The following is a 13,852-nucleotide window of genomic DNA, read 5'->3' on the forward strand; positions in this document are numbered from 1 at the left end:
CAGCTGGTCAGAATTCAGACTAGGTAACAGGCCTGATGAAATCTGCAGCAAAGAATATAAAGGGTCTGAGGGAAGAGTCACTCTTGCCACTATTTTTTTCTTAAGTGTAAATGAATCATCCCACGAGGCAAACAGCTGTGTCAGGACTGTAAGAAAGTGTAAATTGCTATCCGTAATGTTTTATGTCTGAACAGCTATGAAACTAGAGACATTTGCCTACTGCTCTGGAATTATTCTCTCTGCTCATCCAGACTCCCCGAACAGACACAAATTGAATGAATCTGTCTGGCATCCAAAATAACTGAAGTGCAGGACATTGTGTTACCTATCATCTGAACCCAGTCAGAGAACCTCCTCACTAGATGTTGTCTGAACTTTGAGAAAGACTTCCACATTCCCAATAGTCAAAAATATATAGAAAAGCATACTCCCAGATTTTGTGCAAATGAATTTGAAACCACTGAGCATCAGTAACATCAGGAAGATAGCAAAGTGGGAAGGGAATTCAAGAAAAGCAATAATAACATCATGCTGATACTTACAGTGACATGATAGCCCTGAGTCATTCCCTATTTAATAACTTTTGTATAACTCTTAGGTTTAACATGGGAAGGGAGACGCTTTGTGCCATCTTACCCTTTGCGGCATACTGCCATCCCACCCTACAGCAGTTACTTCCCACACCAGCTTTTAGATCAACTGCCCTCTCCACTCCCATAAGACGAGTTGGTAGTAATACAAATTTTCTGGCCCACTTTTCATTTCTTTGGCTCTCTAGCAGTCTACAAGGTGAGTGGGGAGGTAAGCATTCATTGCATGTCACCGAATCAGATTGGTAATGTGCTCAACTAAATACCCACCCCAAATCCTCTCTAAATCTAGCATCTTCCCAAGAAGAAGTGTGTTCATTTTCTGATGTTTATGCCCTTGAAAGTTCAGGCTTTATGTATGGTTGTCATGGCCAGATCAAAAGATATAAATATAAAAAGAAGCAAGCCCATGCCCTCCTCCTGTAGGATTTGGAACTGAATTTCAATACCTTCTGTAGAGAGCTAGGATCTGATCTCTGCAATATATTTCATTAAACTGACCGATGAAGCTGGGAATATAGACAAGTTTTCAGTGCAAAAATTCATTTTAAAACACAAGCCCTTAGTTCCAAGCTAACTGAAGGTTGAAATAATTGCTCGGAGTTTTAACTTAATGATGCTAATCAGTTAGTCAGTGGCAATTTTTTGAGAGAAAAGAATCATTAACAGCTGTGGAGCAAAGAGAGCTGCGAGCAGGAGGGAGGTTATAGGGTCATTTGTCCTTGCTGGGCAGGGGGTGGCATGCAGGTAGTTATCACTTGGGGAAGAGTGAGGAGCAGGAGGGACTTTGCAGGGCACCCTCTCTAAGCACGGGCATCTACTGAGGAGGACAGAAGGGTCACACTCAGCATGGAGGCTATAGTCCTAGCAGGATACCCAGAAAGTATTGCCCACTGAGCAGCCCCGCAGAGACACAGCTAAGGCTGCTCTTCCCATTACCTCAGGCCAGTGTTAGCCAGCTGTGTGCCAAAGGAAGCACCCCTGCCCTCCTGTGGCTGCTCCTGCCTGCTTCTCTGCTGCCCCTCGGTGCCCGCACAAGTGCTTGGGCAACTGCTCAGTGAACTGGCAGGGAGTGACAGGGGCAACTAATCTGGGTCAAAGATAAGCCGGGGGGGAAAAAAAAGAAAAAAAGGTTAGTTTTAACCAGGATGAATTCCCTGCTCCTATGCATGCATGGCCACCCAGCCACTTGTCCCTGCACAGCATGTGGTAAGGAAAGCTTTGGACATCATTTCTGGCTTACAGCAGCTTAAAGCATTTGTGGACTTACGGGCTATGATAGCTCCAAAGTAGCTGCAGGCGAATCTCTTGGCTATCCAGGATAGTGGGGGAGAGGTAGCTGAGAAAACCTGGATAAGCCTAACAATTAAGAAATGTAAAAAATTCATATAACTTGGGTTTCAGAGAACATGAGACAGTAAAGGAGGAAAGACTGCTGACTGGCTGTGGGGTACAGAGATCCCAGGGCTCACACAGCACACACACGTGAGCCCACGCTGTGCCCACGCTGTGCCCACGCACACAACTGCTGATTGCCCTGCACCCCTACCGGTTAACCTGCCATCTGGGCCCTGTGAGCTGTGGTGGCTCAGGCTCCGGGGATAGCCTAGACATCACAGCCTGCAGCTTGGCATGGTTAACACCACCCGCACACATAATCTGCTCACTGGCTGTTTTTTGCAGTCCTCTGTGTTGCTGTGGCTATGCTCTCAAGCATAGCCCCTTCTCAGTCCTGAGTCTGCTCTAAGGAGATAAAAAACCCTCTATGGGGACTTGCTCAGACCCTGGGATTTGCTTTTTTGTTTGTGTGTTTATTGGTTGGCTATTTTGCTGCTGGGCTTCTGGTTGGTTGATTGGTTTGGGGGTTTTTGGATGCAGAAAAATGGGCAATGTGGAGAGTAATAAGTTCAGTAAGTTCCAGTTTCCAAACACTCTTTGATCTGGGAATGTAATGCTTGTAAGCCAGCCAAAACAGATTGAACTGAACCATCTGAAATGATCTAGCTTGTGCCATGGAAAGAAACAGTCAGAAGAGGATGTAAAGAAAAAAAAACATTTTCTGTGGATATAGAGGGAAAGATTAACAAGAACTTTTAGTAAGAAAACAAAGAATGTCTGAAGTTCCTAACTTTAACACACTAAGGATTATGAAAGATTAATAGTTTGCAAACACAGTGCTAGGTAGAGAGAAGGTAGTCATACTAGCTAGAAGGTGACTGATGGATGGGCTTGTGAGTCTCTGGGGTTGCATAGGACTGATTAGAGTAAAATGGCAAAAAAAAAAAAAAAACAACAAACCTTCTACAAGTGAAGAGCTGCTAGAATCAGCAGCAGTGGTGTGCTTGTTTTGTTGGAGTTTAAGATCAGCTTTGACATCTCTGGCTTATGGTGCTGCAACATAGCTCAACTAATCCAGTGGTTTGATGCTGGAAGGGACAATTTTCACCCCTGTCCTCAAAACCAGGTGTGCAGGGGCAGCTTCTCTGGTGCTGGCATTAGTGTTTGTCTGACCTTGAGGAGATTTGGTTCAAGGACAAGCAAATAGACAATGATTCTTTTTTTTTTTTCTCTGTAAAGTTAGTTTTGCAGCATGGAAGAAAGCCACATCTGACATGCCAAAAAAGAAGAATCACAAAGTAGAGAAGGAGCAACAGCATTAGAAGAGAGTACTGAAGCAGTATGCTAGACATGGTAAATTGTTTATAATGCAGTAATAAGAAACCTGGGGTTTTTAGTTTTCAAGTAGACTTTAAAGTGACAAATTGTGTGATTACTTCTAGCTTGCACAATTGTTTGCTGTTTGTAGTGATAATGCCTTTTAACCTATGCTTGTCAAGTGTGGGAGGCTGAATGCCAGAGCACACATATGCTTTGAAAAATTAGCTAATTTGTGTTTCAAAATTAAGCATTCTTTAAGAACTTTAAAGTAGAGACAGATGTTCTGTTGATACAATATACTTTGTTTTCCTCTTCAGCCCACACTTAAAGTGGTTTCTTAGAGTCCTTTGACAAAGCAGAGAAAATAACCTGTTTTTGTTGGCCATATTTATTAGTGATTCTTTGACAGTGGATGTCTTCTATGTGGATGTTAAATTTGTCATAAAATCTATTCTGTAAGAATTCTGGAATCCCCTAAGAAAGATCTGGTAGTGCTGATACCATTCATTCAGGGTCCTTCGGGCACAGAGCTACTAACCAAGAGAACACAGAACAACATGGTCAGATCTCTGCTCTGGGTGTGAATGGTACTCAGTCCAATGGGAAAGATCGAATGCTTTATCAGAATACAGGTTAAAAAAAATTAACCAGTATTAGCTAGAAAAGTACCAAAGGCAAGCAGGAAGTAATGACGGAGATTTTAGAATTCTTCACTTTGTCCTCTACTTGCTCTTAAATCACCATAGACAAAAATATAGAGAACAGAGAAAGTTGATCCATTGCAAACATCAGTAAGACTGGCACTTAGCAAAGACCGCATCCAGATTTTGGACTGAACAGCGCATCAGAAGTTGTCCTCTGCTTTGCACACATCATACCCAGCACTAACTTCTGAATCTTCTGTGTTCTGGGAAAGTTTAATGCAAACACTAGTGTGACATTAAATGTTGGAAAAGGTAGAGCAAGTTCTTGTAAATAAATATGCCTGAATTTTTGAGTATTTTAATAAAAATGAGCTCCTGGCAGTGCCAGGGTTGTGTGCTGTGTCCTGTGCCTGTAATAATTGGAATTTGGCTGATGATAGCAAGAAGGCACAAGTGTGTGCAGGTTGCGGTCTCACAAAGGCTGGTGCAATCAGCAGTGGTTGATGTTATTGGGGCGTATGTAAGCTAAGACTGCTTGGCTTTTGTTTCCAAGGTTTAGTAAGACTCCCATTTTCAAAAATATTCCCTGGTCTGGGAGCACAGATAGTGAGGGGAGTTGACCTATGATGCCACTGGTAAGAAATTGTTTCAAAAACTTCCTAGGATAGGAAAGAGCCTTGGAGAACATCACCAATTTAAACTAAGTCACTGTGTGCCACGGTGACAGCAGGCATCATCTTCACAAATTTGCTTTGAAACATTACCCATCAACAAACCAATGTGTGGGCTTCCTCACAGAGCAAACATAGCATACGTGCTAATATCCACCGAGGGCTTAAAGATATTTTGTTAGTGAGACGCAGAACAATGCAGAACTGAGACTAACACTGTGTAATCAGAATAAAATCCTGCTCAGAAGATAATTTCATACAGTATGGAAAACTATACATGTCTGACTAGGGAACTCTACAGTCCATTAACAGAGATTGACCATCCTCTCTCACTGGGGGTGCGATTTGCCTGCCAATTGCAAAGGCTTGCCAAAAACCAGGCTCCCTGTCAGTGTGTGTCTGCAGCATCTGCAGTTTTGCTTGCAGCATTCTGTTATGTGGGACATCCCTGAGCAAAGGGGATCGCTCATCGCAGGCAGGTATGAGCTCCGTGGATGAGCCAGAATAAGCCTTTTCACAGCAGCAAAAGAGGTGAAGTCAAAGAGTGCTGTCCTGCTCTTGGGCTCTTATGTGCTCATATTTCCCTGGGCATGAAAAAGGATTAAATAAATAAGCAGTAGTCCTGAATTTCACACTAGTAACTCTGCACTGAATTTCTGGGATGAATTAAGAATATTTTTAAAACTACACCTTAATTTTAGAAAAAAAAAACAACCCTGGTTAACCTATATACATATATGTGAATAGTCCTTGTATTGTTTTATAGCCTTATCCTCGTCTAGAGAACATCACAGATCCAAATGATATTCCTCAGTACCTGGTCTTACGTTTATCTCTAAATTAGCTCAAAGATGTATGAAATCACAATGTGGCTCAGAGATTCCCATAGAACAAACATTTGCAGAATATCCTGTGTGTTTTTTCTAGCAAGTACTTGTACATGAATTATCATGTGTTCATGAAATGTCACAGCTCTGCTTGCTTCTGCTGAGAGGAGGTGAATAACTCAAGCATAGGGCTGAAACATCACATCTTTGAGGACAGGAAGAAGGTAAATGCAATCTTGGCTTCAAAATCTTAAAGTAGCCTCTAGGAGACTTTTCATTTTAGTTCTTTATTCTGTTTCCATTTTAAACACTGAATTAAATAGAGAGATGTCTGTTATGCTTTTTTAAATGATACTTCAGACCCCCCCACGCCAAATTACATTGTTTGGTTAAGTATGTGCTTATGAGAGTTGGAATCTGATTCCTACATGTAAAATGGGGAAATATCCAGGCATTTAAATACTTATCAGGAGGCAACCTTCAACACCTTTTTATTTACCTGATACTTTTAACAGGAGAAGATTCCTGGCTTTTTTTTATCACAGAGAGACTTCTTACCAAAACAACATGAGATTATGGCGCTAGACAGATAAACATCATCTGCTTATACCTACACGTGAAGGCAATTGTTTGTATCACTCACTACTGAGCTGGTGTATTTTATAGCATCCTAACTGGGTTGTTATGACTGTATTTCAGAATAAAAATCCAATAAATAATAAATACACATACAGAAATACAAGGAAATGTAATAAGTGATCCAGTCAAGCAAGAAATTAAATTACAACTGGTATTCTTATTCCTTTGTTTTATGCCAGAAAAGATGCTAACCTTCCTCAGACTTTCAGCAGTATTGTGTTTGCTTCTGTTAAGTCAGGAAACAGAGGAAGTCATACATAATTGTAAAGCTCCCCTCTGATATGATTGTCTATCTWTGCATCATTGTGTTTAAATATTCAGATTCATTATGCAAAGCTGCCTAATGCCACAGCAATGCCTGTAAGTAAGAGAAAATGTTGTGATTCAGTATCTTGAGAATAGCAAAATGAGAGAAGGAACTAGGAAGTTAACTTTTCGAGGACTCCTTTGGTAAGAAGCAGGYTGCATTTAAGAGACCATTCTTTGGTTTTATTTTCTGTCAAAATGCCCTGGGAGAACAGAGTTGTGAATACCCCTGAAAAGAAAGTGGTAAAGCTTCCAGGGACTGGGAGCTTCTGAGAAAGGGAGGAAATTACATAAAATCTTACACAACAGCTCTTTCACCTGAAGGGACTATCCAAATAAAAAATGGTTCTGACGGGTGACAAAGAAGTTTGGATGGGAGCCTGGGGTACAGGTACTGTGCCCTGTAAACTAATTCAAAATCATTTGGATTGTGTTTGAGATGATTTCATCCCCACTGCTCTTACTGGGAGTCAACTCCAGAACCTCACTGCTTTCTAATTTCTTTCTCTTTAATGTAGTCTTGGTCAGCTACTGTTTGGTCACAGATGGAAACCCAGAGGAATAAACCTAAATGCTCAGACCTCTTGTGCTACATGTAAGCTTGTACTTAATGGCAAAAGTCCCAATGCCATTGGATACCTGACCCTGCTTTCCCTCTTCTCAGCTTGTCTTGGGAGTGACATGTAATTGGTTATGCATGTGCTGGGACTCCCTTTAGCCAGGATGATTTCTAAGGAAACCTTACAGTGACTTAGACAGCCCTACCCCTTATTTCCCATTAGAAAGAAAAAGTAAATTCTCTATCTCCTGACTGCTTATATTACATATATACTGCACATTTATTGCACATATATGCACAGACACACAATATGGTATATAATTTGCTATATAAGAACTGGTTTTGTCAATGCTTATTTCACTTTATTTCATGCATGGTTTGCACYCAGGCTTCAGATATTTACCATGCTTGTTTTTTTAAATAAATATGATTTTTAGTATTTATTTAAATCACTAGGAAAAATGTAAGTGTGGAAATAACATAAGAAACATTTCAGAAGTATTTATCACCTATGGATGCATGGGACAGAACTACATTAAATTTATTAAAACAAATGCAAATTAAAGGCTACAGAGGACAATATTAGATATAATTACATAGCTCAGATTTAATAAACAAAGCTTTAGCAGGGCTAGAGGAGATTGCTCTTGGATTATTAAGATTCAGACTCCCTTATTCTGTGTTTCTTTCCACATTTTTCACTTCAATTGTAAGAGTCCCTTTGGAAATATGGAGCTATCTTCTGGGAGTTTTAAATATTCACTTAAATCACTACACTGACAAGGACTGAACAGCTTGACTGAGTTTACTGAATTTTCTTATTTGAAATTCACATCACATACACAAAGAAACTGGGTAAGAGCTGTTACCTGCCACAGCACTATGTGTCCACAAAATCATTAATGGTTTAAGCCCAGCAATAGTCCAGCAAAGCCAGCAAATGTACCAACTGCTGAGAAAGAGATGTTTGGCATTAAAACCTTCTATTATCCTTGTGAGCATACAAGATACTTTCTCAAAAATATTCCGCAGTCTCAGAAAAAGGTAAAGGCCTAAGCTGCATACAGACTTGTAGAGAAACGCCAGGGAGGGCTGCAGCAAGCAGGGGCAGGGGAAGGAGCCAGATCAGGCAGATGCGCAACCTACCTTCCCACTTAAAACTATAGCACTAGTTAATTTAAATCTCCAGCTGTACTGTGGAAATCTTTTCTTTCCTTCTTTCTTTCTTCTTTTTTTTTTTTCTTTTTAACCTTCATATTACTTCCGATTTGCAGGACCTTACAACTTTGGTGGTGTTTCAAAACTCTGTTCCATAATACACTGTACCCCTCTGGTAAGCCTTAGCGGGACGGCTGTGCAGACCCAGCATATTTAAAGGGCTTCTTGAAAGTACCTTGGAATTTAATATTTTTCAAGGTGTGTAACTGTTGAAATAAAGGGCTGCCTTACTGTGCATGCAGTACTACTACAGTACACGAGAAGTTTACCCAATTCATCAATTCTCTAAATTACAAAGCAAGCCAGCCCACCATTTCTTATTAGATGCAGTGATTTGTCTCTATACTGGTTTGGCAATGCTGTAAGAAAATAAAACTACACCAAGCAGTAATTTGTACAAAAAATATTTAAAGATAACTCTAATATGCTGCAGGCTAGGTGACACAATTTAGGACAAGAGAAAATACTTAAATATATTGCAGACTTCTCAGATTGGTCTCATAGTCTAAAGCACAGGACTGGAGTTTAACAATATATGCTCTTTTATAACAGATGATACAACAGTGACCAGTTATTTTTAATCCTCCTTGACACTTTGCACTACATCCTCATTTCAGATGTTTTGATACATTTCAGCCAGGCAGAGTGAAGTACTCCCAGTGTGGCTGTACCAGGTTAAGATTTTTTTTTTGTTTGATCTCATACACTCTAGCCTGAAGAGGCCATGGACAAAAGCTACTGTTTTACTTACATTAAAAATGTTTTTTTCAATTTTTGTTCACATTCTCTCCCCTCTGCCTTTACACCTCTAAACCCCTAACCAAAGGTAGCATATTGACTGCATGGAGTAGTAACTTGAAAAAGCGAAGAGGGAATACTCCTGAGCATCTTCTCCTGTGATGAGGCACTGAAGCTGGATCAAGTGAGAGGCTCTGAAAGATTTGCATTTACATGACTGCAGTTGAACATGCTGAACATTTTGCTCTCTGTTTCTGGAAGCTGCAACTTTTGCCATGCTGTGCTGTGTATTTGCCTCCTCCCACCACCACGAAAACACTGAAACAAAATGTCCTGCCTTCTGGACACACTTATGCTAAGATGCTCGCTGCTTGGCTGGGGGAGGCTTCAAAAGAAAGGAGTGAGGTGAAGAGCCCAAAGGCCTTTGTGGACTGTGAGTTGCCAGGTGAAATGAGCCCCACAGAAACATGGTGTGTCAGTGCAGCTTCCTCATGATGAAATGGCAATCCCAGAAAGTCAGGTTAAAGAGAAAGAGTAATTGAGGAATACCTTGAGAGCCTTTATAGCCAGCAAGACCAAAGAACAGCTGTTTTTTTTTAAGTCCTGGTAAGGCAGAAGTCACATGTTACTAGAGGCAACTGAGAAACCCAGTTCCCAGCTAAAGAATTTGTTTTGGCATCCAATACAGAGGGAGAAAGGATGAATAACAAGAGCAGGCTCCTTTAAAAGAAGCCATGGAGAATGTACCAGGGGATATTGGGTTACCCTGCCATTTTTGGGGAGTAAATTAAAGCCATTTTGAGCAATCCTTAGCCCAGGTGTCTGTGGGATTCGCTGCCTAGAGTAGACACCTGGGAAAGCAGCATAGAGGCAAGAACTGCCAAAACACATTGAAAAGATAAATAAAAAGTCCATATTTGGAAATATTTAAAACTAACGACCCATTTCTGAGTGCAAACAACTGGAGAAAGAATAACTGGATGCAAATACTTTAAAATTAGAAGAGGGTATGCAGGTGGTCAAGCATTAATGTAGAGTCCTGGCCACATAGTGGGTCTTGAGAGTTGGCCTTCCCATCAACTCATATTTTGCCGCACAACTTGCTTATTTGTTCTGATTCAAAATGCCCTAAAAATGGTGTCCAGACCCTGGACCCTTTACCATAAATGGAGCTAATTACACAAAGACTCATAAAGAACTGCTCTCCACTGAATCCCACTCAGCAAGCACCAATCATTCTCATGCCTCTGCAGCCCACAAAAAATGTGGGTGAAGAGGTGAGCCTTTGTTGCATGGCTAAGGCTGTAGTTTGGGTGCAAACAAAAGCAACCTAACAGACTTGCAGGCTGCAGACCTGGCTCCAGTCTCCTGTACCTGAGCAGGGTCAATTTGAAGCAGCGGCTGGAGAAGTCAGTTCCTGAACACTCCTCAAGAGCAGCTTCTTAAATGTTGTTGGTCATTTTTTCTGCACATAGCCCAGAAAGGAGCATTGCTTCCTGGGGGAGATACATCCCTGGAGAGGGCGGGAAGCAGTTATGGTATGGATGGAGGGAGTGCACAACTGAGTGTGAGCCACACTGGGCAGGCCTGCATTCCTCCCAAGCCCTCTCTCCGCTATATCTGTCCTTGCTGTCTTACATGCACTTTACAGGAGCTTTACTCTTCAAGTTGACTGACCCTTACAGACCAAAGTAACATTCAAGGTCAAGAACTAGTCTAATGATCACAGCAAGATCCATATCTGAAAGTTGCAGTCTCACATCTGGAAAAAGATGGAAAAAGGCCCTCCTAAAAACTGCAGCTATACCAGCATCCTTTAACAGCTAGGATCTCATAATGCCACCAAACAGCAAACTCTACCAATAAATGGCCCTACACAGCTTCAATAAAAGCAGCAGATATCAGTCTCAATCTCTCCTGATGGAGTTGTTCCACTTTTTATAAATATTTAAATATTCATTTGACAAGACAGAGAGACTGACTATAGCCCAGTACTGAAGACACTCACAAGGGATCTCTCAGACCCAGATTCAAGTTCTTACACAAAATAATAGAGAGCATTTCTCTAGGGTTTGCATCAGGAAATTTTTTTCTCTGTTCCAGGACAGACTGCTGGTCAAGAACAGAGAGAAAGCAGGAGACTTGCCTTGCAACAGTGCATAGTCCAGTTTTAGGGCATTCACCCGGGATGTGAAGGAGATGCCCTTAACCTAAGTGGATGCCCTAACCATCGTCCTAGTGGCTGTCAGTGTAAAGTTCTCTCACACATTCCCAACTCCTTCATCCCTCCAAGGCAGGGCAAGGGGGAAACATCCTCCTGATTTTGAGAGGCCAGAATTTTCTGGTTGGAAAATACATTCCGGTGGAAAGTTCCCAGCCACCTCTAGTTAAAACTGTAATGTCAGTAATTGCTCACAGGTTAACTCAGCCAAGTAAGAGACAGTTCAAAGCCTCATGATCTTACATCATACCTTCAGAGTGCAATTGCTCAGTAAAGGCAACATTGCTTTATTATTTAAATGAAGACCAATGTTACCAAACAATTTATTTTCATCAGAACTCTTAATCTAGCTGTGACAGACATTTTTCTGGAAGATTTTCTGGCTTCCATATCAGTACTGAATGTAGCTGAAGGCTGTGTTAACAGACTTCCCTAGTTAACTCTTCTGCTCTAGTTTATAAAGGAGAAGGGAAGAGCCGGTTGGCTTGTTCTACTCCCAAAGCYCTACTTGTTAAACTAACAGCACAACACTGCGCACGAGCGCTTTCACAAGGTTTATGTAAGTTTGACCTGCCCTTGTAAATATAAACTAGTTTCCATTTTTAAAGCCAACTCAGTTTATATCCGCACACCAATTTAAATTGAAAGGATGCCACTGTTTTGTTTAGGCAAAGGAATTGGAATTGACTCAATTAGCAACAGAGAAGTTCAATGCAGACAGGGAAAGAGAGATAAAAATTGAAAAGCAGAAAAAGCAAAACAAGCTGGCAAGAAAAGAGATAACAAGAAAAGGAATGGAAAGTTGGTGGAAGATAACTGGAAAAGGGATCTTTGAAGTGAAATACTGCTTGCTACTTGCAGACAGAAAAATGTGGCCATGGGGAGGCAAGAAGCAGAGCAAGATTCTCTGGGATCTGAATTACTGAAGGAAATCTGGAAAAAAACAACAGATTTTGATAGGAAATGAAAAGGGATGAAAACCGGTCTGGAGGCCTTTCCTCTGGGCATTAAGCAAGTTTTAATATTTTCAAGTCATGTTTCAGGAAGGACCTGAACACACATTTGAGTTAGAGAGGAGCTTCAAAGGCTCCAGAAAATTCTACTTTTTCTTTCTTGCATTGCTCAGTGACTCCCAGTTCTTAATCTATGTCAGCGCAATGTCCTCACGAGCTTTGCAACTGACCCTGCTAGGAACTACAATACCCTCCATAACCCTGAAATGACCTTTTTCGCTGTCTTGTGACTTTATTTTCCAAAGCTGTATGCTTGTGCACTGCACTGTTTGCAATCCTTCGTGTCCACATACGGCGAGATTTGCTGTGTTCTGCTCCTTCCCCATAAGCAAGTCTACGCTGGGGCCATGTCCCTGCTGGTTTACAAGAAGAACATAGCAGTAACTGCACAAGAGGATTTGGTCAGAGGTTGGGATTTTGCTGTATAAAAGATCTGGAGGCTTGACCTGAGACAAAATGCAGAATGCCTATTAACTAGGTGTCAAACATTTAGTTCAGACGAGCACCTTAAAACTTGGTGGGGCCTTTTTCCTCCATGCCTCTCACACAAGCTGAACAGAGAGGAATTAAATGTCACAAAAGGCTTACTAAAATTATGTAACAAACAAATTGCTAAGAAGCTCACTGAAGCTCTGTTGCTCTTACAAGGTGACAATGCAGAGGGGGAAGCTGGGCTTTTCAACAAGAAGAAATATCTCGCATTGTGAATTGCGTTCAAAATATACTGCACTTGTGTTCAATATATGGATCTTTTAGAGCACAGTTTCTTTTTTGAGGGTAGAAGAACRGTGAGCACAACAAAGAATTAGCTGCTAATTTGCTCATGATATTAAATACCCCAAAGTCCTTTTTTTGCCAAACATCATCTCAAAAGCACCAACAGTGTTGGCCAGAGACTATGCAGCAGAGACACCACACCATTTTCTTACAGACGTGTAAGACCCCATCCAACTTTCGCAGAGTTAGAGGAAGGCAGATCAAGCCTTATCTCCCTATTTGCATGAAAACCAAGCTCACGGGCTAGAGGTTTTTGGCCATCCACCATGACAGGTAGCCTGCCCCCCTGCAAGAGGGGCTCCCTGAACTGCTGTCATTACCAGCTTGCTCGCTGTCTAACTCGGCAGCTGGGGGAGTCTTGGTGCTGCTGCCATGGCAGACTCAGCCATGTACTTGTACTACCTATGCCTCCATTCCTTCTCTTCTGAGCCCCTGTCTGGCAACAAAATAAAAAAGTATTGAAGTAGCGTAAAGATTAAATTGATCACAGCATGGGTTTTCTATGGTATTACCTTTATCCTTTTCCCTTCCGTCTCCAGGATATATGAAAATGGTTCATGTGCAAATTGAATTGAAACTTACACGGGGGAACTCGGAGAAGTCTACAAACCCTTCAATACAGCCAGAGAGATAGAAATCARCTGAACTTTGATTCTGTCAAGAAGCTCAGAAAGGTGGACTTCACTGGTTMTTATTTCCTTCAAACATTTTGATAATTTTTTTAAATTGTGACAACAGTAACCTAAGCTCATATCTAGCCCCGTGATGCTTCTTTAAAGATTAACAAAGCAGTAAGAAAATAAAGAATGCCAATGTTCAGACAGCTGCTCACAGGGAGATGTTTGAAATAACAGTTCCCTCTTCCCCTTGGCTGCAGCTTGGTTGTTTTTAATTATTAGCAAGGAGAATAACAGGCTCAATAGTTGTGAGTGCAAGTCCATCTTCACTTGATCTCTGAAACTTTTCACACCAATACTGGGTTTGGGAACAT

At 41.3% G+C, this 13,852-nt stretch overlaps 1 protein-coding gene across 3 annotated transcripts in view; it reads right to left on the minus strand.

Annotated features, from left to right (window-relative positions):
* Nucleotides 1-13,852, minus strand: part of GRM1 (glutamate metabotropic receptor 1) — a 190,937-nt gene that overhangs the window by 13,843 nt on the left and 163,242 nt on the right. The gene's annotated exons all lie outside the window — the stretch shown is intronic.

The sequence above is a fragment of the Apteryx rowi genome, unplaced genomic scaffold (genome assembly GCF_003343035.1).
Source record: "Apteryx rowi isolate R43461 unplaced genomic scaffold, aptRow1 scaffold_594, whole genome shotgun sequence".
NCBI classification, from domain to species: Eukaryota; Metazoa; Chordata; class Aves; order Apterygiformes; family Apterygidae; genus Apteryx; species Apteryx rowi.